This window comes from Bactrocera neohumeralis, chromosome 5, assembly GCF_024586455.1.
Source record: "Bactrocera neohumeralis isolate Rockhampton chromosome 5, APGP_CSIRO_Bneo_wtdbg2-racon-allhic-juicebox.fasta_v2, whole genome shotgun sequence".
Lineage (NCBI taxonomy): Eukaryota > Metazoa > Arthropoda > Insecta > Diptera > Tephritidae > Bactrocera > Bactrocera neohumeralis.
Genome location: NC_065922.1, coordinates 30213504 through 30238093, shown reverse-complemented (window position 1 = coordinate 30238093; position 24590 = coordinate 30213504). Strand labels below are relative to the sequence as shown.

General features: G+C 35.4%; 1 protein-coding gene and 1 non-coding gene across 5 annotated transcripts in view; one reads left to right on the top strand and one right to left on the bottom strand.

Moving 5' to 3' along the window:
• The window catches only part of LOC126758870 (glutamate receptor ionotropic, NMDA 2B), a 198293-nt gene that overhangs the window by 83894 nt on the left and 89809 nt on the right, over positions 1–24590 (bottom strand). The window contains exons 1-2 of one of the 4 annotated variants that reach the window (XM_050473288.1): positions 5226–5360; positions 4984–5161 (exon numbers count right to left, since the gene is read on the bottom strand). The exons of the other annotated variants lie outside the window; for them this stretch is intronic. The gene's annotated coding sequence lies outside the window, so the exon portion shown is untranslated. Of the gene's footprint in view, positions 1–4983; positions 5162–5225; positions 5361–24590 lie in introns of those variants that run through there. 4 annotated transcript variants of the gene reach the window in all.
• On the top strand, positions 3024–3095 carry Trnac-gca (transfer RNA cysteine (anticodon GCA)). The gene has a single exon. It is a non-coding gene; the product is annotated as a tRNA-Cys (tRNA).

Below are 24590 nucleotides of genomic sequence, written 5' to 3'. Positions count from 1 at the left end.
TACTTGGGGCACCTTTAGCTTAACGCCACAAGTGCCTGAAGCGGCTTTGCTGTGCGCCTAAAGCACTTGGCTTCTTGGTAACTTTTTTAAATTTTCATGGCAATGCATTTTTATGCAATTTTCATTCATTTCGAAAGTTTTATATAATGGCCTCTAAAATGCGCCGCTTGCATACGGCCCATTCTTGGGAGGGCAATAATCTTTGTGGAGCAAAGAAAAAAAATTACCACAAAGAAAAACTTTATTTGAACTTAAGTATGCTCTTGCAATGTACATACGAGTATGTATGTATGTATTTAAATCCTTAAAAGTGTCAGTTTCAAAGAAAGGTGTGTGAAGTAATATTAAGAAATGGCCTTACTCTATTTTCGTCGAAGTGGAACTTTAAAGTGATTTATAGTAAGTAAAACTATTTAAAAGAGAATGTGATGCATTCATGGGAAAGACGAAAACTCTCACATAATTTATTTTATATTGAGTTTCATTGGTTAAGTAGCCATTCGAAAAATTTTGTGCAAATAAATCAGGGCAGGTTTTTGGTTGCTAGATATTCACTTGCAAGTAAACGAATTTTTTAGTAATTTCGTTTTTTTTTTTGTTTTTGGGGAGCCATTTATTTAATTAATAAATAAAAAAATTACTTTAATAATTGTGAAAAATTTTGGATACCCCTTTGCCCTAGCGGATTTCCAAGTGGACCTTCGTATAATGATTTTTGGTAGTGAAGAATTTTATATATTTACACTTCAGTGTGGCTCATTTAAAATACTATCTTCTTCTTCTTAATTGGCGTAGACACCGCTTACGCGATTATAGCCGAGTTAACAACAGCGCGCCAGTCGTTTCTTCTTTTCGCTACGTGGCGCCAATTGGATATTCCAAGCGAAGCGAAGCCAGGTCCTTCTCCACTTGGTCCTTCCAACGGAGTGGAAGTCTTCCTCTGCTTCCCCCGGCGGGTACTGCGTCGAATACTTTCAGAGATGGAGTGTTTTCGTCCATCCGGACAACATGACCTGTCTGCTAATTCGCTGAACTATGTCGATGTCGTCGTATATCTCGTAAAAAAAAAAAAAAAAAAAAAAAAAAAAATCACTAATCTAAAATAATATCTAAAAACTTCGTGTGAAAATTTCAAACATATCAAATCGATCAGTCTAACCCTTTCGGAGTTTCCGACTGTATAAAAACGGCGTTAAAACGAGTTTAAGAATTTTCGAAACCTCTTAGTCAAAAATCCTGAAAATCGTATCCCCGAAACTATTTGTTGGACCAGCTTCAAATTTTCCGACTAAGGACTACTTTTCAACTATAAATTGCGACAAAAGAGTACCCTGAAATTGTAAATTATATTCCCCGGGTAAATGATATCTCAAAAAAATGTATTTTGCTATGTTGGCAGGACTCTTCTTAATTGCTGTGACAAATATGAGCGCGATCTGTTAACCAGTTTGTTTATAGCAGCTGCTCAAGTCGGTACACCTCAGTAGTGCGTTGCGATTATTGCAATGAATTAAAATATTGAATAAAGAATTTGTCTCAAATTTTGTATTTCTAACCAAATTTTCTGTGCGGAATTATTGCGAATGTTGGAAAAGGCTAATGGTGATTCAGTTTTATTAAAAACACAAGCCCTACGAGTGGGACATAGCCTTCAAAGACGGTCGAGAGATCGTTGACTACATGCCTCGTTCTGGACGACCATCGACTTCTTCAACTGATGGAAATACTAACAAAAAAAGTGAAGAATATGGAGCATGATAATCGCAGGCAAGTGTTAGAGAGATGGCAAGAGAGCTCGGCATCTCTCGCTAGTCCGTTATAATGATTTATGTGGATATTTTGGGTATGAAACTTCTTGCTCGAATCGTCCCGATAAAACTGAATTTTTCCAAAATGAGTCCCGTAAACCGGTATCTTTGGACATGCTTGATAGCGCGAATTCCGATTCCACATTTATGGAGAGCATTATAACTATAAGACATGGGTTTATGAGTTTGACATGCAAACAAGTCAACAATCATCGAAATGGAACCCGTTTTCAGTCGTTCGCAAAGATAAAAAAAAAAAAATTCGCTGAAGGAGCTGTATACCACCATAGAAAGTGCTTATGAAAAGTGTTTCCGAGGACTGGAAAATGGTTGGCTTAAGTGTATTACATCTGGTGGGGATTACTTTGAAGGCGACAAAATAAATATTGATGAATAATTAAATATTTTGCGTTTTATTTACATTTTTCCCGAACTTTTTTGTCACAATGTATGAACATATATGTACATACATATAAATATTTTATAAGGTCTCCGAATTTTCCTTCGGGGAGTTACAAACTTTGTGGCATACTCAATATACCCTGTTCAGAGTATAATAAAATTATTTTTGAAGCACCCTAATATGAATGCAAACGCTAACATGAACTTATGATGTGAGTTTATACATACTATGTACATATGTACATATGTATGCACTATATCTAATCAACGCAATATGTCTAAAATGTTAAAATACGTCTGCCACATTACGTCATCTAATATTAATCAATTGAAACATACGAACATACAAATGTATGTCCATACATGTATGTATGTATGTCCATATGTTTATGTACAAAATTAAATATTTTAAGTTTTCGTCTCCTTCCTTAAAATTCAAAGATAAAGTTATATGACCAAAAAAAAAACAGCGGAACGCTTTAAAAATTGCCGTTAAGTATGTACGTATGTATGCAAAATAATTACAAAAAAGCTTCATCCATACATATATTTTTACATACATAAGTACAACATATGCGCTGATGATAATTTTAATTCTGATAATGTCAACTAAAATTTCCAATTTATCAGTGATTTTGTTTGTACAAACTAAAAATTAATTGGTACTATGCACCCAGCTTGTAGAACAAATAACAAATAAACACATATCTACACACACACCCACATGTGTGAACAAAGAATTGTGAGTGCTTATTGATAGAACGTTTGCTAGCAAGCGTAGTGTTTTGTGCATTTAGCGCATTTTTGGTATGTGGGGATATAGCTCAGTGGTAGAGCATTCGACTGCAGATCGAGAGGTCCCCGGTTCAAACCCGGGTGTCCCCTAAATAAATTTTTTGTTTCATATTTGTTTTAAAGGAAGCTTTTTTTTTGCTATTTGAATTTATAAAATTTAAACTAAAATGTAGGAGATAAATATTGTATATAAAATAAAATAAAATAAAAAAAAATAAAATAAAATAAAATAAAATAAAATAAAATAAAATAAAATAAAATAAAATAAAATAAAATAAAATAAAATAAAATAAAATAAAATAAAATAAATAAATAAATAAAATAAAATAAATAAAATAAATAAATAAATAAATAAATAAATAAATAAATAAGTAACAAACTGCGTTTTTGTTGGTGTAAAAATGAAATAATTCAAAACTCACAAATAAAATAGAATATTCAATAGACACAATTTTATAATACGTTTGTGTTTTGAAATAAATATTATTGTGTTACTACAAGGCTTAAATTAAATATGAATATTACACATATTTGAAAAACACTGTGAATTGTTGATTTAGATTTCAATGTTTCGTATGAAAAACACTCAACCAAAGTTTTATTTACTCAAAAACACAGAAATCTGAATCTTATGCAAGGACATTAAGTGATGAAGAGTTAAAAATTATTTTTATTCTATGTAAATATTACCGCAAGGCAAATGAAAGATAACTTTGGCTTAAAAGTTGGCATTGAGCTTTTATCAGAATAAAACACAATATGTCGTAAAATAGAACTATTGTTTGTTGAAAAAATAAAGTAACTAATTAACTAATTATTGTTTGCAGACCGCCCTGGCGGATTCTGGTTATAATAGTAGAATTTCATACAACTTTGAGAAGATGTAAGAACCACACCTAGTTTCAAATAAAAAAAAAATGATTTTTTCGATATTTCGATAGTTACAGCCTCCTTAGTTCAACTAAATTAATTGATTTGTCTTTAAACGCATTCTCTCTCCAAATTATATTTTTAAATTTACTTTAGCGATTACTATGTGCAAAGTGATTCGATCACTATTAAATTAATTGCTGCATGTTCTGTGTACAGTTCCCCATCCACGTCCAATTCAACTTGATTTTTTAAAAACGTCACCATTTTGTAAATTTTTATACCTTTTCACTCTTAGGTCATTTTATGCACAATTCCTTCCCGTGAGAGTTAGTTTTAGGTTTCAGTCTCTGCAGCACCGGACGGCAATTTCTTAGCGCTCTAGTACATATGTAGTTCTCGACAACACGAAAGCTGTGTAGTCCCAAAACATGTATAAATATGAATACATTTAAATTTAAACAATTGATACAGTAAAGTTTTTGTTTAATTCTTAAAAATCAACTTTTTAGGCTGTTAGACTATCATACATACATACATATGTTTGTGTGCCCTTTAAAATGACAAAGTAGAGAGACTAATTGACATTCTATCAATTTATTTGTCTTTAAAATTAAACTGATAAACAGTCAAAGTGTTCCCGTAAGCTCTATGAAAAAATTCATTTTTTTAAGAAAATATCTAAATTTTTAACTTTAATAGTGAATCGAACATTTAACCAAATTGAAACATACATATGTTCAATTCACAACCTGTCGTAAAGCATCGTAAAATCGTAAAATTATAAATTTTTACACTTGTTTTTTTATAATTTTACGATTTTACGATGCTTTACGACAGGTTGTAAATTGCTCAATAGTAAATCTGACTGAATGAAATTTAAAAATTTCAGGAAAATATCGCAACAGAACGTACATTTTATTAGCTTACGATAAATATTTATGTTAAATAAAATTAATTTATTAAAATTTTTTGAACTGTCAAAAACAATAGTATAAAATAAATATAAAATAATAAAAAAGCGAAATTCAATAAAAATAAAGCACAATAATACAAAAGAAAATGAAAAATAAAAAATAAGAAAAATAAAAAACAAAACTTGACTCACCCTATTTTTCCTATTAACTGAAATATCATTTACTCAAATTTACTCCCACATTTCTTCTCCAAAATGGCTTCTTACTTTGAGCTACTCGTTACTTTTTCGTTAGCAACATTTTTTCAGTTTTCACAATTTTTGATGCATTTAGTGCTACGACTCGTCAAATGTCGGCCATCTTGTGAAGCTGCATTGCAATTTTGTATGCATAATTAAAATATGTTAGGAGATAATTGAAATACTTAACATACCTTCTTATTTTCAATAAGTATGCGTATAAACTAGTTATAAATAGTGTAAAAGCACAATTCAATAATTAAAATCACAATCAAAAAATTATTTTAACACTGAATCAAGCAAATTGCAACACGCTCAAACAAATAGAACTTAACACTGCTGATGCGCAAACGAGACTGAGGAAATAAAGTAACAGTTGCGGATATAGCGAGTGAAGTTCATAATAAATCATTGGAAAGCTGGTAGATTTCTAGACTAACCAGCACAAAAGTATGCTACAAAATGCTAAAAATATTAAATGCAAAATACCGTACGTTCCTAATTTTTACGTTCTTGGCTTAAAATGTTCGATCTATTTACTCAACAGAAACATTTATTGCATACATTTCGGCATTATCCTTGGAGAGCCTTTTCAAACACTATCCACAATTCCAGTGAACGTGCATTCATTTATCTTTGACAAACAATTAGATAAGTACGGTAGAGGAAAGTTTCCACAACGAAACACACTCTTTCCTATTATAATTTGTTCAACTACATAAGTATGTATGTATGTATGTATGTATCTTCTCTCGGTGGAAAGCATGTGAATGAGAGTATGTAATCATCGCGTCGGCTAGGTGCAAGTTTGTGTGCGAACCAACACAAATGAAAACGAAAATTTGAAATTAATTGCAATCAACTACAAATCTGGCACAAACTTGCTGCAATTTGATTTCGCTGGCATTGGAAAAGAGTGGGAATACTTTTGAAGCAATAACTCTTTTCTACTTATTTAAGCCAATAAATTAGTTTAATTAAATTAAACATTTTTATTCAAAAATAATGCAAAACAAGGTAGAAAGAAGGTTGTCAATATTTGAAGAAAAAAGGTAAATAATAAAATGGACGACAGAAACACTGGAAAAAATTTTTAGTTGCGTAGTTTTGAGAAAATCGTGTTTAAAGATAAACATATAGAGCTGTTTGAACTAAGCTAGCTAGGGGCGATAACTTAGAAACTACTTGAAAAACCAATTAAAAATTTTAGTATATCATTTTCAACTGAATAACCTATGGAGAAAAAGTTTAAAATTTTCACAGTAGATGTGCCCCCAAAAATTAAATATGAACATGCGTTTCCTGCAGATTTTCGATACTGATATTTATGAGAAAGTTCCCTATTTTTTCTTCGATCTCCATTTCTCTACTCATTTCAATTACTTTCTTCTGTTCTCTTGGAAAAATGTCCCATTGAAATTAATGAGTTTTTTCATGTAAGACATTACACAGCTCTTGTGAATAGGTAAAAACATCAATGATATAAACAATTAAAACATATTTTTTTTATAAACTTAATAACTTATACTTAATAAGGTTGTAGTGAAAATTGATTATTTCAGTTTAAAGCCATTAAAATTACATTAAAATGGCAACAAAAAACACAAACAAATCTGGTTTCAGAAAAATATTTTTAGGCCATCGAATTGAATTTCCGCATAAATCTCTCATTAATACAGGGTTTTTGTTTGGAAAATAAATGACTGATTTTCTTCTGCTGCGACTGTACTTCGGAGCATACGCGCACCGACTGGATTCGGTAGAGGGCGTTCCTAGCTAACAAACGAGTGGCTGGTCAGTTGTCTCCGAGCACCTGGAGAGCGTTTCTGTGAGTGGTGCAAGCCGAAAATGCAGCGTTCGTTAGAGCAGAGGTACACGATTAAATTCTGTGTAAAACTCGGTAAATCTGCGACAGATGTTTGATATGATCACCATGTCTTTTTGGAGAGCAAATCCAAAGTGGAAACGATGCTCATTGTATTTTTTGAAACCAAAGGCATCGTCCCCTATGAACCTGTTCCTCCTAGACAAACCGTCAACGCCAAGTTTAACGTGGAAGTCCTCAAAAGACTGAAACGAAGGGTCAATCGGGTCCGACAAGACATCGCAGCCGATTGGAAGTTGCATCACGACAACGCCCCGGCTTACACCGCCTTTTTTGTGAACAGCTATCTAACCAAGGACGCATCCCAACGGATCCGAAGCCGCCTTATAGCCCAGATGTGGCAAGCATTTTGAGACGACAGAGGGGATCTAATCACCTCTCAAGACTATTCCGCAGAATGCCTTCCGTGACGCCTTCAATGCTTGAAAATCGCGCTGGCAGCGCTATATCGACGCAGAAGGAGCCAAATTTTAAAGTTTTTAAAGAATTGTAACGATTGGTTCAATAATTTTTTTAAATCCACTCAGTCCTATTACTTTCCGGACAAACCCTTCAGTATGTATTTTTATAAGTATCGCAATTTTAATGATAGTAATTTAAATAATTTCGGATGCTTGTCGCTTATACATAATTTCGTCTTATCGAAAAACTTTATTGTACTTAAATTGAGCTCTAAATATCCTTTTGCAATTGCCACACTTAATGGTACTTGCTTTCGTACAATGACCTGTGACGTAATAGTCCGCGTCGCCTATTTTGAGAAACCATTAGCAATATTAGCAAGCCAATGGCCACAAAAAAAAAAAACAGCTTAGTCACAAGCGTAGGAGTTGACCAGCGTCAGATGGACGTAAGAATTCCTGCGAAAAGTGAAAATGCAAATAAATGTGCAAGTAAAAATGCCACCAAACAAGCGCAAAAAAGGTAGCCACAACCACACTTTGGGTGCAATTTTATGAGTAAATTTCATATTTTAGACTTCGCCCTTTTGCGCAGTTCGTTTTTACACAATTTTCAATAAATATTTTAGTAATCACAACATGAAATGCGCCATTCAACCATAAAATATTACATACATATCTACTTGCCAGCTTTGAGCGTAGGCTCTGCACTGACGGCATGTTCCCGTTGATGGACCCCAAAATGCTTTCGTTGCGGTTGTCTTAGTCGCTTAGTGCTTTGGCGCCTTAGTTGGCCAAAATTATCGGGCATTTTCAGGTTGAGTGAGACGCTACAAATTTTGCACTTGTTGACTTGTGCAACGGGTGCGAAGCGGTGAGGTGTGGGTAAGTGAGTTATGGCCTTGGTTTCGAGTTGGTTGCGCGCAAGTGCTTTTTAGCTTTCGCGCCACATAAAATGTCTGCAGACAGCTTTTTTTCGCTCTCATTAACAAGTCGTTATGCTGACAGCACGGCAGAGTGCACATGACGCACACACACACACACACTTACAAATACACGAAGCATCAAGCGCAGAAAGCGTCAACGCCAGAGCGCTTTGTTGGCACTCAGCTCCAGGTTGGCGCTTCAATCAGGAGCAATTTTTCGCACATTCGATACCCACTTATAAACTGAAATTTGCGTGTGTATATTTGTGTTCAAATACTAATTTTTAGTGGGCCAAATTTTCAAGAAATAAATGGAATTTACAGACGAAGCTCAAAGTGCCTTGTCACACACACACACACACTGCCACAAATATCTACTGATTCGATCAGCACACACTTTGAGCCAATCAAGAAGATATACAAACAGTAGTGGAAGTGGTAGTAGAAGAAGAAGATGGCACTTGTGCATGAGTTGACAGCGAATTGCCGTTAGTTGGGACGGTAGTGGCGCGTAGCTGAAAGCAGCAAACTGAAAACTTTGATAATAATATTACCAATACTCCACTTCACTATTTCCAAACTCCTTCCACACTTCCGTTTTTTTTTTTTTGCTCTATCATCGGCATTTACACGCATTTACTTTGCTCCTTATTCTTCATTCACTTTCGCTCGCCCTCAATTTGTGAACGGATGACCTCAATACCGGTTGCCAACGCTGTGGGCTGCCTGTGCGGCCAGCCGTTTGGTGGACTGGTGGCTGCTGCCAGTGCTGCCACTGCCTGCTTTTTAAGTTGTGGTATTTGAGTTCGGAAAAGTTTGGCTGGTTATGCTTGAGGTTGTCGTTAACAGCGCATAATATTGCTTTGCGTTGATGTTAGATGAGATAATAAGGATGGTATGTACGTGTATAGCAGCATCTCGCTTCTCTTTTACATAAACTCTTCTACTACTACGTGGACTATGCTTCGTTAGTGCCGCTTCTCGCCTGTGGCGCATACTTTAGAAAATGTTTTTCTAGTAAATCTTATTAAAAACTCGCGTCAGCACTTTGCTGAAGAGAAGCTGGGTACACTGCGCTCCGAAAGTTGCATATTTGCTTTGCTCAGGAAGAATTCGATCAATTTGTTGTGTTGGTACAAGCGTGTAGTGTTTCAAATAGCTCGCATAAATGCTGTGTCATTTTAGTTATTCCCCCACAACAACATTTCTCACTAACAGATGCCTTAAACTCCTCTTTTCAGTCTGAATTGAAAGGTTTACGACCTGAATGACGATCAAAGAAGTTGAGTTCTCAGAAGTAGGAAACCTTTTATAATCTGCACACACGTGCGGAGCGGTTTCTTTCTTGTAAATATTTGGTTATATACTAGCCGCGGTAAGTATGAGGAAGATTGTTCGCTTCTTCCCTTTGAAAAATACATCCACTTTCAGCATGAGGAAAACATGCACAGAGCCAATATGAGCGAAGAAGATATCAAAGGATTCATACTTCAGGGGGTAACCACGCAAGTGGTAGTCCACCCACAGCTTTGGCTGCGACAGGACCACGGATTCTGGAGGCTCTCAAATAAACGAAAAAGTGCATCAAGCACCACTTTTGTTGGAAATGGCAATCCTGTCCGAGAGACTGGCAAACGCTTCGAGGTCGCTAGAAGCGCAGCACGCAAACAACGAATACTGGCTGCGGAATCCAGCTCTAAGTGCAGTGTAGTCTTCCCCGAAAATAAGAAACCTCTGGAGCCAGATAAACTACTTCTACCACTCTAGGTTACTACCATGTGACAAGAAGGCGTTGCTACAACAACAACAACAGAGCGCAGCATCACCCCTCTTTCAAGGAACTGACTGAGCGGAACAGCAAAGACTATCAAGCTTGATTGAAGAATAAAAATAAAATCATTACTAATGAGACAGAGGGGAATTGGGAGTCTTACGCAAAGGCGACTCCTAACTTCAACTACCCCATAATCGACAGTGTCAGACCCGGAGGGAACATGTCGGTGGAGCAACAGAACCTGTTTGAGGCGGCGTTCAGCGATGGTCAAAGGAATTTAATCCTGTTGTTATCATTGAGAAGGTTGGTCTTCAATTAATTTTAAATATATTTCCATATATAGTATACCAATATGATCAGTAATAAAGTCAGCAACATCGTTTGTGAAAAAATTAATTATAACTGAAAGTTTAAGATGAAAAGTTCAAAACGTTTCTATGAGATAAATTAAACCATATGCTTTTAAGATAGACCTAACCTTCAAAAGACGTGTATATATATTTCCGGAGCTGGTGAACAATTGATTCGTGAAATAAAGAGTTTTGAAACTTCTTTACTTTTTTCACAAAACAAAGTACTAGTGATAGCAAAAAGAGGTTTTGAGCCGTTCCGTTCAAAAGAGGAGAGATAAATATTTAATTCATATCAAGATATCGTTTAGGCTTATTGGTCTTGAAAATTTAGTTATGCCAAAAGTATCGAATGAATGTATAGAGCTGCGACTATTATATAGCAGCATTGGAAATATTAAATCATTCCCATTTGAGGAAAGAAAATATTTTCTTCATATGAAAATCAATGGAAATTATAGCACAATGGCATTAATTTGGTTTAGAAATATCTAAGTATTTATCGTTTCTTAAATTCTGGAGTAGAGAGAGAGAGGCAGTATTGTTCTCAGTTATCACGAGAATGATCGCTGGAAAGTTATTCAGTGACAATGAAATAGAAATCGCGACTGAGGCTTACTTTAAAGCGAAAGAGAATTTGTACTACAAAAATGGTATCAAAAAGTTGAAGGTTGTTTTAATTACTGTATCGTTTAAAATGGCAGCTGCCTCAAAACAAAAAAAAAAAAACGATGTTGTCAAAAAAATGTGATTTTCTTTAAACCGATTCTTATGCTATAAATTATGCTAATCTTCATAAAGGTTCGTAAAAATGCCTACTTATTCTATCTATTATCTTATTATATAAATTTTCACTTACAGTTTTGTGTTTAAAGTTAGAGTAGTACATTAAATTTCACATACCTGAAAAGAGAAGAAAGGTAATTAGTTTCGCTTTTTTTAACGAGTTCAGATATAGAACAATAACATCATATGGTAATATTAAAAGTCATAATTGTTGTTATAATTACAAAAAATCTTGGCAGATATATTTACAAAAGTGACACAAATTTACCCTTTATATAGTGGCACTTGCTCTGTCCTCAGTAATGGAATCAGAGCTTAAAAACAATGAAATAAGTGTAACTTTAGTCGCAGAGAAGGTCAAGTTTAGCGGAATTTATTTTAAAATCACATACTGGCCTGTTTGAAGGAACATGTTTCTATATAAATATTTTTAATCAAAGGTTCGGGGAGTAAAGGAAATAACTCAAATCCAAGTTACAAGCTCTTGGTATTAGTAGACTCATCAATATTTGGAAATTTAGGTCTTTGCCGATGCGTCATCCTTTCAAAAGTTTTTATATGACAACAACATTGAATTTGTTGTTCGGAAGTCGCAGAGTAAACGGATAACAACAATGATAAAAAGTGCAAAAACAAAGTAAGCTGAGAGCATGGAATATATAGTAAAATATCTGGCATTCTTAAAATCGTGATACATTTTGACAACTATAATGAGTTGGTAGGACTTTTCTTAATTACTGTGCCAAATATGGGCGCGATCTGTCAACCAGTTTGCTTACAGCAGCTGCTTAAGTCGGTATACCTCAGTAGTGCGTTGCGATTTTTACCAATGGACAAAAATATCGAACAAAAAATTTGTCTAAAAAGCCTTCAAAGACGGTCGAGAGATTGTTGAAAACATGCATCGTTCTGGACGACCTTCGACCTCTTCAACTGATGAAAATATTAAAAAAGGTGCTCGAAAATCATCAGGGAATTGTTAGGGAGATGGCAAGAGCTCTCCACATCTCTGTCGGGTCTGTTCGAATGATTTTGGTGGATATTTTGGGTAAGAAACGCGTGCTTGCTCGACTCGTCCCGATAAAGCTGAATTTTTTTTTAAAGAGTACCTACCATAAACAGGTCTCTTTGGACTTGCTTGATCACGGAAATTCCGATCCTACATTCATGGGTTTATGAGTTTGACATGCAAACAAGACTACAGTCGTCGGAATGAAGGGAAAAAAATGGGCCAAAATCAAGAAAACCACGCCAAAGCCGCTCAAAAATAAAGGTTATTCTCATTATGATTTCGATATTCGTGGTTTGATGCGTAAATAATTTGTTCTGAAGGTATAGGCGGTCAATATGAAGTACCATTTGGCCGTATTGAAGTGTTTGTGTGAGAACATCCGTCGCCAGAAATGTGGAAGAACAATTCATGAATTTTACACGATGATAAAGCACCATCGTCTTGAGCCATGATTGCGAACAAATTTAAAGCCAAAAACACAATGAATAACATCAATCAACCACCGTATTCACCAGATTTGACTCCGTGTGATTTTTTCTTGTTTCCCAAACTGGAATTGCACTTCTCCTTTACTTCTGAAGGAGCTGAAGGCCATACCGAAAAATGCTCATGAAAAGTGTTTCGAGGACTGGGAAAATCATTTGAATGAGCGTATTACATCTGGATAATTAAATATTTTGCGTTTTATCCACAATTTCCGGGTACTTTTTTGTCACAATGTATGTAGTTTTTAAAATAGTTACACATTTTGACATGCCATATTTTCTTATTATTCAGTAGAATGAGTTCTTACTGAGATATTTGCTTGAAATTAATGCAGTCACTTCTTAAATGAAAAAGAGAAACAAGAAACCTTTTTCAATGTCATTACTTATATTAGTTAATTTTCCACTTCATGAGAGAACCACACCGAAAAGATACAGAGATCTATAAATTTAATTGTGAAAATATAGATAGTTATTTAAAGCCTTGCTAAAATGAAATTTCGCGCCATTGCACTCTTTGATATTTCACACTATAGGTTGGGCGGGTCGTATGAGTAACTTCTTACTGAACTGTCAAAGAACTACTAAATTTAGATGCATATTTATTACCTTATAATTTAGTGCTTAATATGTGCATATTTGTATAATCAGTTCATATGCAATTATATAGGCGTTCAATCACTACATTCGTTACTTTTACAACATTTGTGCAGCAGAGTGAAATGATTGGCAGTTGAGAGAACTCTAATTTCCAAAAAATTTAATGTATATTTGATTACCAAAAAGTATTGACATCTGAATATATGTTTTTAAATTGCTTTCAATTTATTTAATAGTACCAAATTGTAAAATGTTTTGACTCAAACTTTCTACAAAGCAACGCCTTTGAGTTAAGTTCGAACGAAATTGCTGCCACACGACACTCAAGCATACAAAACTGCGACATATGTACATATATGAATATATATGTATATGTATGTTTTTACAAGTAAACATAAGTAAGTATTTGGCGCCAGTGACTAGTGTAAAGCGACTATTTCATATATATATTCGTATATTGGAAGAAAAACGCTTGCTGCTCTCTGTAGTAGCGGGTATATTAGCTATTGCGTGTTGTTCTATTTATTGTCGAATTGCAAATATTGAATGTGGTGTTAATACATTCGAGATTGAAATTGAGATTTAGAGCAACTATGGATAAGCGTTGCTCTGGTTGTATATATGTACATATGGTGTATGGAGTAGCTGCTACAGAATTCACACGCCTCAAGGGCGCACTGTGTGCTAGTTGGCAGTCGCATGCCTGTTCGTTCGGTCAATTGGGTGTTCGGTGGTTTGTTGATCAGTTGGGACGCTGGACATTTGGGGTGAGAACCGAAAGCCCATGGCATTTTAGGTCAGTCACTTGCGTGCTGAGGTCAGCAAAAGTCTGGCAATGGGCTTAAATTCGATTGGCTAAAGAAAGAAATATTCATTAAAGTGCTTCATTTGCTGGTTGCTTTATTTAACTGGCATCCATACATTAATGTGGCAATTTCGCTTTTTTTTGTTCGTGAAAATAGAAATGGCACGTGATAGTTTAGTGAAGCCTTCATTAATATTAATTGTTGGCGCTCGCTTAGTTGATTAAAATGGGTGGAATGTGAATAGGTTTGAGGCCGTTAAGTTCTGAATTTTGTTGAAGTCAAAAGCTTTCCGAAATTTCTGGAAAGTTGAAAGCCCTGTTTAATTTAAACTGTGTTCTGGGGTGAAAAGTACCATATTTCATTTCCAGAAATAAAAATTTTGTGGATTTTTTATTGTCATTGATAAAATTTAAAATTCAACTAAGCTTCTCTTCTTCATATAGCTTTGAAAATCTATGATTGCGCTGATTTCTTTACAAAAGTGCGAAAACCCCAAGTGAATTTCTAAAAAAAAAAGCTTGATAACGAGTGCTTAGAGTTGAGGTACTTTTTCAATAGCCTTTTTTGACAGATCACGCGTGAGTCAGTAATGTTTGGCATTCCATCATGGAAAGACTTACGCCTGAACAATATTTACAGATCTTTAAAGTTTATTACGAAAATTCACATTCTATAAAGGACTCAATTGTCTCAACTTATGCTCAACATAAACGGTCGACTGAGCGTACCATCACCAATCTTGAGGCCCGGCATTTATTATTGGATAATATTCGACCGAATGGACCACGTTCAACACGCAGTGAAGAAAATATAGCATCAGACCGACTATTTAACGATTTGGCGCATTTCACGTCGAGATCTTAAATTTAACGCTTACTAAATACAGCTTTTCAATAGCTCCAAGAAGATCCGACGTTTTCGAGTCAAATTTTGTTCAGAAAAATTTTCCGCATTTGAGACAAAGTGCTGCCATTCAGAAAAAAGAACAGTTTGGTGTGATTTGTGGGTCGGTGGAATCATCGATAAATATTTCTGCACAAATGACGCCGGTGAAAAAGTTACCGTCAATGGCGACCATTATCACGGCTTGATAGCTGACTATTTGATGCAAGAAATTGAAGCTCCTGATCTCAGCGACATTTGGTTTCAACAACAGGCCGCCACTTCCCACATATTGGATTTATAGAGACAACACTTCGGTGAGCAGATAACTGCACGTTTTTGGCCGGCCACCAAGATCGTATGATATCACACCGTTAGACTTTTACATGTGGGGATACGTAAAATCTAATGTGGATAATCGCACTTCGATTCAGGCCTTGGAGCAAAACATCACGCGTGTTATTCGCGTGTCATCGAAAATTTGACTCAACGAATGTGCCACGTAAGACGTAGCCCCGGCCAACATTTAAACGAGATAATTATCAAAAAAATAAATGTCAAAAAATGTTCTTTGAATGTCCATTATGTCAAGGGAAATAAATTTTAGATTACTGTAAAGACTTATTCGAGATGATCTACACATGAAGACCTCGATTGGTCATCTTATGACAACGCGCTTCAAGCAAATTATGTTAAAAAATGTTATTCCAAAGTTTCAACGACTTCATCCTGTTGCTGTAATGGAGTTTTATGTAAAGGCCTCACACTTCTGCAAAAATTGAGTTAAAATCGAGTCTGAAAGCCTAGATTTCAATCCATCAAATGTCAAAGTTTATTTTGAAAGGCAAATCAGACGATAAAAATCTTATCGAAGTTTTAAAATAAATTGTTATAATCAGTGTATTGCCATGGGAGTTAATGGCATCAAGTGCAAACAAAAAATATTACCGATACAAACTTTTCCAACTGCCTGATATAAGTTTCAAATCGAATGGTCTAAAATAAATAAATAATATAGTTCGCTCATTCTATTTGATTGCATTTAACCTAATTAAAAAGTGAGTACTCTCATCGACTAAAATCAATTATTTGCTGGAATTACAAAATAAATTGCAGGTATAAAATTTCGAGAATTTCCAACTCAACGGTGATAATTAATTTGAAGTCGAAAAATATATGTATATGTCTGCACAACTTCAACGCACGCAAGCAACTTATTCTAATTGCATACTTATGAGTGCTACCGCAGCAACCAGCAATTTCTATTGCCCAAAAGCAGCAGCACAGCGGGAAACCAGCAATTTTGCCAAACAACCAACACACTTAACAAGTGTTTGCCGAGAGTTTTCGTAAGAAACTTGGTAAGAAGAACTTGAAATTATTTACTTGAGAATTAAATAAATTTGCAATGCAACTGACGGAGCCAAAATGAGTGAGAATGAGTGGATGCGAGTGCGAGTGAGTGAGAGTGTGTCGAGTGCAAAAAACTTTCAGCCGCACTTTTGCCAAACTTCATAAGAGTTCGCAGCCACAGCAACTCAAGTGACCTCATTCGAACAGCTTCGGGGCAAACCCATACCACTACACACACACACATGCTTACATATGTAGTCATTGGTATCGGCAAACATTCGGGCGTCGGTTTGGGGCGAGTTAGTTTTGAGCTAAAGTGCAAGTTGTGCAAATTGTGAGCGTATTACTTTTGGTTTGACTGACCGAATTTAATTCAATGACTTTTCACTTTTAAGCAATTTCGAACATTTAGAACATTTAGTCGACGCGGCAGGGAGCAAAAGAATTTAATTTTCAAAGTCATTATTTAATTAGAAAATTACGAAAAGTGTCTCGTGGATTAAATTAGCAAACCGACACACCAGCATTCAAAAGCAGATGTTCCTCGTGACAGGCTTGCATATACAGTTATGTTCATATGAATAGCAGTGCGAGTTGGAATATGCTTCTAAGCAAAGAAATATTTATTTGTAGTTGAGAAGATGATTTAGATGATCCTTATGTGCGTATGTTGGATGGACAGTGCAGAGTTTGTCCGGAAAGTAATAGGACTGATTTTCTTCCTACGCGACTGTACTTCGGGCGTTGCTAGCTAACGAACGAGCGGCTGGTCAGTTGTCTTCGAAGAGGTAAATCTGCTACAGAGACGTTTGATATGATCAAGCAGGCTGACCCAGATGTTGCTTTAGCAAGAAGTGGTGTGTTTCGGTGGTACCAGGTCTTTTTGGAGGGCCGGGAAGTGGTCGCTGATGAAGAGCGTGCTGGGAGACTTGCGACTTCGTCAAAAACCGACTCGTGTGCACAAAGTTTTGAACTCAGACCGTCGACTAAGTATTCGTTTAATTGCCCAGATATTAAATTTATCAAAATCTGTGGTTCATGACATTGTAACGGAGCAGTTGAGCAAGCGCAAGGTGTGCGCGAAGATGGTTCCAAAAGTGCTCACTGACGACCAGAAATTGCGGCGAGTGGAAGTGTGCCAAGAAAATTTGAACATGTGTGAAAGTGATCCCCAATTTTTTAATAACGTAATCATAGGTCATGGATCTATGAATATGCGTCATGGATCTATGAATATGATCTTGAGACAAAGAGGCAATCTTCCTTTTCCTTTGAGAAGACAGAGGGGATCCAAGCAGCATGCACCTCGGCTCTTAAGACAATTCCAGAGAGTACGGTGTAATGGAGTAATGGTGTGCTCTCTAGCAAGCTCTCGGACTTTGCAGTTTACGAATATCAACACACAGAGGGTACAGGATGACTTCAATAAAGACAATAAAATTAAATTGGTTCGATCTCAATTAAAAAGCCATAAAACCATACAAATTTTCTACCTTAAACTATGATACACCCACACAAACGGAAATATTTAAGGTCCAAGAAAATTGAAATCAAATAAAGAGTCTAGCTCAAGATTGGAATAAAAGGAAAAGCTTCATTCTGGCCTTTTGCTCCCCCACGGAGTCATAAGATACAAAAGAAATATTTTCTTATTCCTCATTAGCACTGCTATTTTTGCGAACATAACTGTACATGTATATGGTTTCGGTATGTGAGTTTAACAGTTGGTGGCTTACTGTAGCAAAAGTGCTCGCGAAATCGCTTTTCCCAACACAAGTGGATTTTCCTGTTACTGTTCGGTTGACACTGACGCTGCTGCTGGCTGCCAACTCAATCTCTGTGCGCTCTCATTGTCATCCTTAATTAAATTCTTCAAAGTTTGGCCTTACTCCTACCGCACACAAGCACACACATTTATATACATATATACGTATACATGTATGTGTAATGCATACGAAATTTAGAAATCTAAAGTTAGCAGCTCATTAACAAACAAACAAATATATACTCGTATATAATAATAATATTAATTACAAAATGTACTGTCTTACTCCTGCTGAACTTCGCTAAATCGCCGAGGCGTTTAAAATATCAATTAAGACTAAAACAATAACAAAAACGTGCTTAATTTCACGGCAAGGCCGCAGTCTGCATTTCTTCGACTTGGACCAAGTTTGTAGTGAAAAATCTTGTAAAATCTTTTACTTGTTTCTTTTTGATCTAATTACTGTGTACACTCGATGCCGGTGAACTTTGTCAACGTGCTGTTGAAAACAAGAGGAAATAATCAACGACTAAAATCCGGCGGATATTCTGACAATTTATAAAAATTTAACAAGTAAGGAAGGGCGAGCTAAGTTCGAGTATAACCGAACATTTTATATTCTTGCAACTTGCAAAAATCAAAGCCCGGAAAATTCCTTCAGGTACATAAGTTTCGTTAGTCATGTAGATCGGTAAAAGTTTTGGTTCGAAGGTGACACTCCTCAAAGACACTATTCATGCAAAATTTTATCCCGATATATAAACCGATTCTTGATTTGTTTACTGCAAAGTGAAAGAACAAAACGTTAGTGTAATCGATCGAGCAGGTTCCTCATTGTCCAATTTGACTGCGGGTCCTACCATCTCGGTGTAAAATTTAGTTATGTACATTAAACTTATTAGAGTGTGGGGCCATGCCCACTTTTCTAAACTTTTTTGCTTACAGGTGCCCTTGCTACTGTGGACTCCGCGCCAAATTAGAGTTCCATATATTACTTTCATGCTTAGTTATGGGTCTTTTCGGTTAATAGCGTTTTATGGGTGTGGTAGTGATCCGATTACGCCTATCTACAAACTCGTCCTCACTTTTTTGCCAAGGCATACGTATACCAAGTTTCATCAAGTTATCTCTATTTTAACTCTATGTACTACTATTTCAACTTTACGGGCGGACAAACAGAGTCACCCGGATTTCAACTCGTCTCACAATTTTTATAATCTGTCGCAACATGTTGCAAGAGTATAAAGAAATAGTAAATTGAAAGATATTCATACATTATTGTAGGATACTTCTGTCTAAAATAGGGCTGTTTATGTGGTTGGCGAAGGATAGGGGATGCCAATAATTTATGGTCCTGAACAATATGCAAACTTTCTTTCCATATTCCAAGTAACTATTTCAAACCTTAGTTGATAGATAAAAAATCCAGATAGTTGTTATAGCGAATATTTCAAGAGAATTTTCCTGAGATATCTTCATAAGTTTATGAAATAAATTATGTCTAAGTCTATGGCTATAGAAAGATTTGACATAAGAGCACTATTTCTGTTGTTTACAGTAACTTAAAATTTTCATCTCGGACAATAATGAAATTAAAACATGAACATTTTCACTCCAAGTTGAATTCCGTGAACATCATCCAAAATCAATTGTTTTCAACGGAAACTATAGATTTTGCGCATACTGATATTGGAAGATCGTCATGTGATCTATCATGAGATTGAGGCAACTGTAAGCATTATAGGGACCTATACTTTCAATTTCGCTTGAACATTTTTTTGTAATAAAATTTTGTTCACGTTTGTAAATCGCTCAAAAAAAGGCTCATACAGATTGGTCGAGAGATATATTAAAAAAAAATTGACACGGTGCTTCAAGACACATGACAGACGTGCCAGTTGTTGAAGCGTGGATTTACGCGTATGAGCCCAGAAGTTAATAGCAGTCGACTGTATGGGTGTTTTTAGATGATTCGAATTCAAAACACGTTATTCGCGTACGAAGCACTTCCAAGCAAATGGTAGTCTCGTTTTTAGGGAAAACTGCACATATCGCACTAGAACTACGTAGAACAGTAAATTCTGAGTGACATACAACCATTTGTTTGCCAGTTGTCTTTCAAACAATCTGAAATAACTGCATTTTTGAACGCTCTAAATATCGAATTTATGAGTCAACAACGTATAATACTGACTTCTGTTTATTCTCGAATGTAAAAAATATAGGTCAATTTTTTTCGACACCTGATACCGTTGATACGTTTAGAACGCATGTTCTTCATTAAAGTGCAGAAGTGTAAGATCTTAATGGAGAATATTTTGAAAAAAAAAAAAAAATAAAGCTATTTTCGATGATCATTATTTTTAATGGTTTTTTTCTGAAATCCCTAATCATAAAATGTAACCCTGCTATTGATAAAATATTTTGGATTTCACAATTGTATAATTTATTATTGTGAACTAAACGAAAAAGAAACGAATCCATGTACTTGTACCATAGAAGCAACCTTCAAGTAGGATTACTAGTATTAAGGGGCAGTGATTGCGGACTTCACCATAAGAAAAAAAGGCTGTTAATCTTTATGGCCATGCTTATATAATGACCTACAATAGCAATTTGCCACACCATAATCTTCAAAATATTCCTAAATGAGCAATAATTTCATGGATTCAAGATCATTACCTAACTGTAACGTGTTTCAGTAAGCCGTTACCTTCTGATTTCACGTCAGTAATACTTGGTTACGATATGATATTTATTTTTTGCACAGTGATCTGAGAGAAAAGTGTTGAACTTAATACTAATATGCCACCGAAGTCATATATGCTTCACTTTTTATATGAAAGTCCAGTTGTGAGAGTCGAGGGAACAATTGTGAGAGAAAATAATTTTCTCTCTCAGTCAGAAGTTGCCACATTTTACCCATAACAAAGTGCTGCCGAAGGTAAACCTGCATTGTAGCATGATATAATAAAAAATGCAGTTTCATTTTATGATTTTTGAAATATTTGGTTTGTTGAAGTATGGAAAGCATAAAAATTCTATGATATCGAGCTTGTACCTGTTACTATCATAGCTGCAAAAAGTGCATATAACACATTATTTTATAAGATTTAAATTTTCGTTAAAGAGACAAAAGTATTAAAGTACAAGGCAGCAAAGAGTATAAAATTAACTTGAATGATCTTGATTTTTTAACAATTATCAGCTTCTGGAAATAGTAAAAGTCAGCTAAGTGTTCGAAAAATTAATTTTTAAGGGGTTACAGGGGTTTACGGGTTTCAAAAAAATAAATTTTTTTATTGTAATATTAAATTCTACTACACATCTAGAATATTATCCTAAATTTTCAAGTTGAACCGAGTAACAGTTTCGGAGATACAGTCTTGAGAACTTGTGTGCTCGAGGCTAAGTGCGCCGTCTACAAATGCGTTTTTCTCGAAACTGTGTTTTTGAAGTCGGTTGGCAATATTTCTCGAGAATTGCTCAACCGATCTTCATGGAATTTTATACAGCTCTTTGAGATACAATTCTTAATACAATATCGCGAAATTTTCATTTTTCTGCAAAAATGTCAGCCAAAAATCCAATATTCAGTTTTTACCCTTCGTTCAAGTCCTAAATTAAGGCTTTAACTAAAACATTTATTTTTTCACTTTAGCTGATCCTGTAAGGAGTTACCCTGCCAACGCGGGCACATCTTTTTTTCGAGGGGCCACCGGAAATGGCGTCACAATGGCCGAGTTTAAAATGTTTTACTAAAAATTTCAGAATTTCTTTGTTTAGTGTTTGTAGCAATAAAAATTCTAATAAAATATTTAATTTTTTATATGAGAAAAAAATTGTTGAAAAAGAGGCTGTTTTTTACCCGAGGAAACCCATGTAACCCATTAATGATAAGCACTTCAATAAAGAGACTTTTGCACAACAAATGCAAAACGTCTATGTCATTTAATTATTGTCATCACAGTCAGTAGATGCAGCAAAGCAAATGTGAAAAAAAGAATAAATAATATTGGCACATTTTCTAAATAACAACTTTAAATTTTCTTTGATTTAAAAAGTAGAACGCGTCTTGGCTTTTGTGCTAGTTTCGCTTTGTCTTAGAACTTTAATTAAAAAAAATTATTTTTGCATTTAATTTCCTGTCACAGTTTACGCCATTAATTTTTATAATGCCAGACAGCAAGGACGAAATCGAAAATTCGGTGCATTAATATATACTACTACGTATGTATGTATGTAAATGTCTGTTAATACACAAATACTTTTCCAGCTCGAAATAATTGGCACAAGCATAACTCACTTTTGTGGACATTGTTTGAAAAATTACAGCGGATTTGTTTGTTTATTGGAAAAATATTTGCCTTTAAATTGGTAAATAACAATCAATTGAGCCATCAGCGCACACAGCGCGGCAGCGGCAAATACGAATTACTCTATTGTTTCATTGTCATCATTATGTGCTTTGTTGTCCTGTTTATTTTCCTTTTCATTTTTATTTCACAATAATCATCATTGACAAATAGCGAAGGCATCTATAAATGGTATTGACATTTTTTATACTTTTTTTCACATTACTTTCATTTGTTCTCCAGACATACATACACACACACCCCTATAGAAACGAAGAAACCTCAGAATGTAATGAAAAGAGCATCAAAAGCATTGACAAACAATTCTCACTTGATGACAATAAATGACGAAGTCAAAGCAAAGCAAGATATACCCCCAACCGCTTGTTTAACAGGCGGTCGGACTAAAGTCGTTGGGGAGGCTAGACGGAAAGGTTGGTGCAAAGTGAAGCCATCTAAATTATTGGTGTCATTGATTTGCGGTTTCCACTTAAATGCGAAGTAAAGTGCGTGTGCATAAATAAACAGAAAGGCGCGGATACGAGTACACACGGTGGTACTATATATGTATGTAAATATATCTTTGTATGTCGCATATATGTATAATAATAGAGATGTAAGCATATACATATGAACCATATAACTATAATATAGTGTGTTAATGGACTTATGCCGGACGTCAGCTGTCATTCCATTCAGCTTTTATGCCAAAAATGCCAGTTCTAATTGATCAATGGGTTTCAGAAGTTGTATTTAGGAATCTAAAAACAATTCAATAGTAAAGAATCTATGGCATGTGTTTAATGTCCCATGAACTGTAGATAAGAAAGCAAGATGATTTCATAAGAATGCGGACATTTTTGTGAAGCCAACAACAGGCAAAGTTTTGTCGAATCGAACACACAACTGGTATAAATTAATTAAATTGTCGTAATATGGGTGAACTAAAAGGATACACATCTCTTGCTCTTTAATTGATATCTATTGAATAAATATATATATGTAGCAGTCTTCAGTTGGTCATTCCTTTGCTCTCTTGTTGAATTTAAGCAAGAGAGTATGCGAATACCTCACTTAGATGGTATTAGTTCTATCTTCAATGCCGTCGATTTCTTTGCAGAGCACGAGCACGCTTGCAGAAGTCCAAACGCTGAACTTAATTTTTGGCGGTTTGCAAGCATAATTCGGAAGATGCTGCTGCAATTCGTTCGATATTCGTACAAAGTTCTTCAATCGTCGTTGGTTTGCTGGTATAGACCATAGACTTGACGTAGCCCCACAGGAAATAGCCTAACGGCGTCAAATCGCACGACCAACCCAATTGACTGGGCCATTTCATGAGATAACACGTTCACCAAACTTGGTTTTCAATAAATCGATTGTGACACTCGCTGTGTGGCTTGTGGAATCACACATTGTGCAAGTCCATGACATACAATTCGGGCCAAAAATATGCGGTTATCATTGAGCGGTAGCGATACTTATTTACGAAGCCATTCAGCCAGAAATGAGCCTCATCGCTGAAGATGATTTTTCGATGAAAATCCGGATCATTTTCAAGTTGTTGCTCAACCCAATTCACGAACATACGACGATTCTGGTGGTCAAGCGGCTTCAGTTCTTGCGTCAATTTTATTTTGTACGTATAAGAATGAAGGCTAAGATCTTTTCATAAAGTTCGCCGCAAGGACGTCACTGAGATGCCCAACGCTTGAGAACTACGTGTGAAAGACTGATTTGGCTCTACCTCAATTGATGCGCTAGTGGCAGCAATATTCTCGACCTTATGGGCACTTCTTTGTCTCACTGGCACGGCACATTTTGTACTGTGTCTGTGGATTAAAATTTTTCCAAGAGAAGTTCAATTGTTGATCTGACAGGACGATTATGACGACCACAAAGTGGGCGTAGCACTCTAAAAGTTGAGGCCACTGACTCAGAATTTCGGTAGTAAATTTTAATAATTTCGATTCGTCGTTTGCTGACCCTATTGATCTAGTTTTGTAGAGTCCCTATTAACCATTTTATATGGTTACAGTATTGTTTTTTAACGCGTAAAAATAGATCGATTTGCTGGAGAGTAACGCTTGGCGTATCGAAGACAACCTATGTTTTTACATTTACGCTAAATTTGTTTGGCCAGCGCGCAGATTGTTTGAAAGCACTGATCCGATATAAT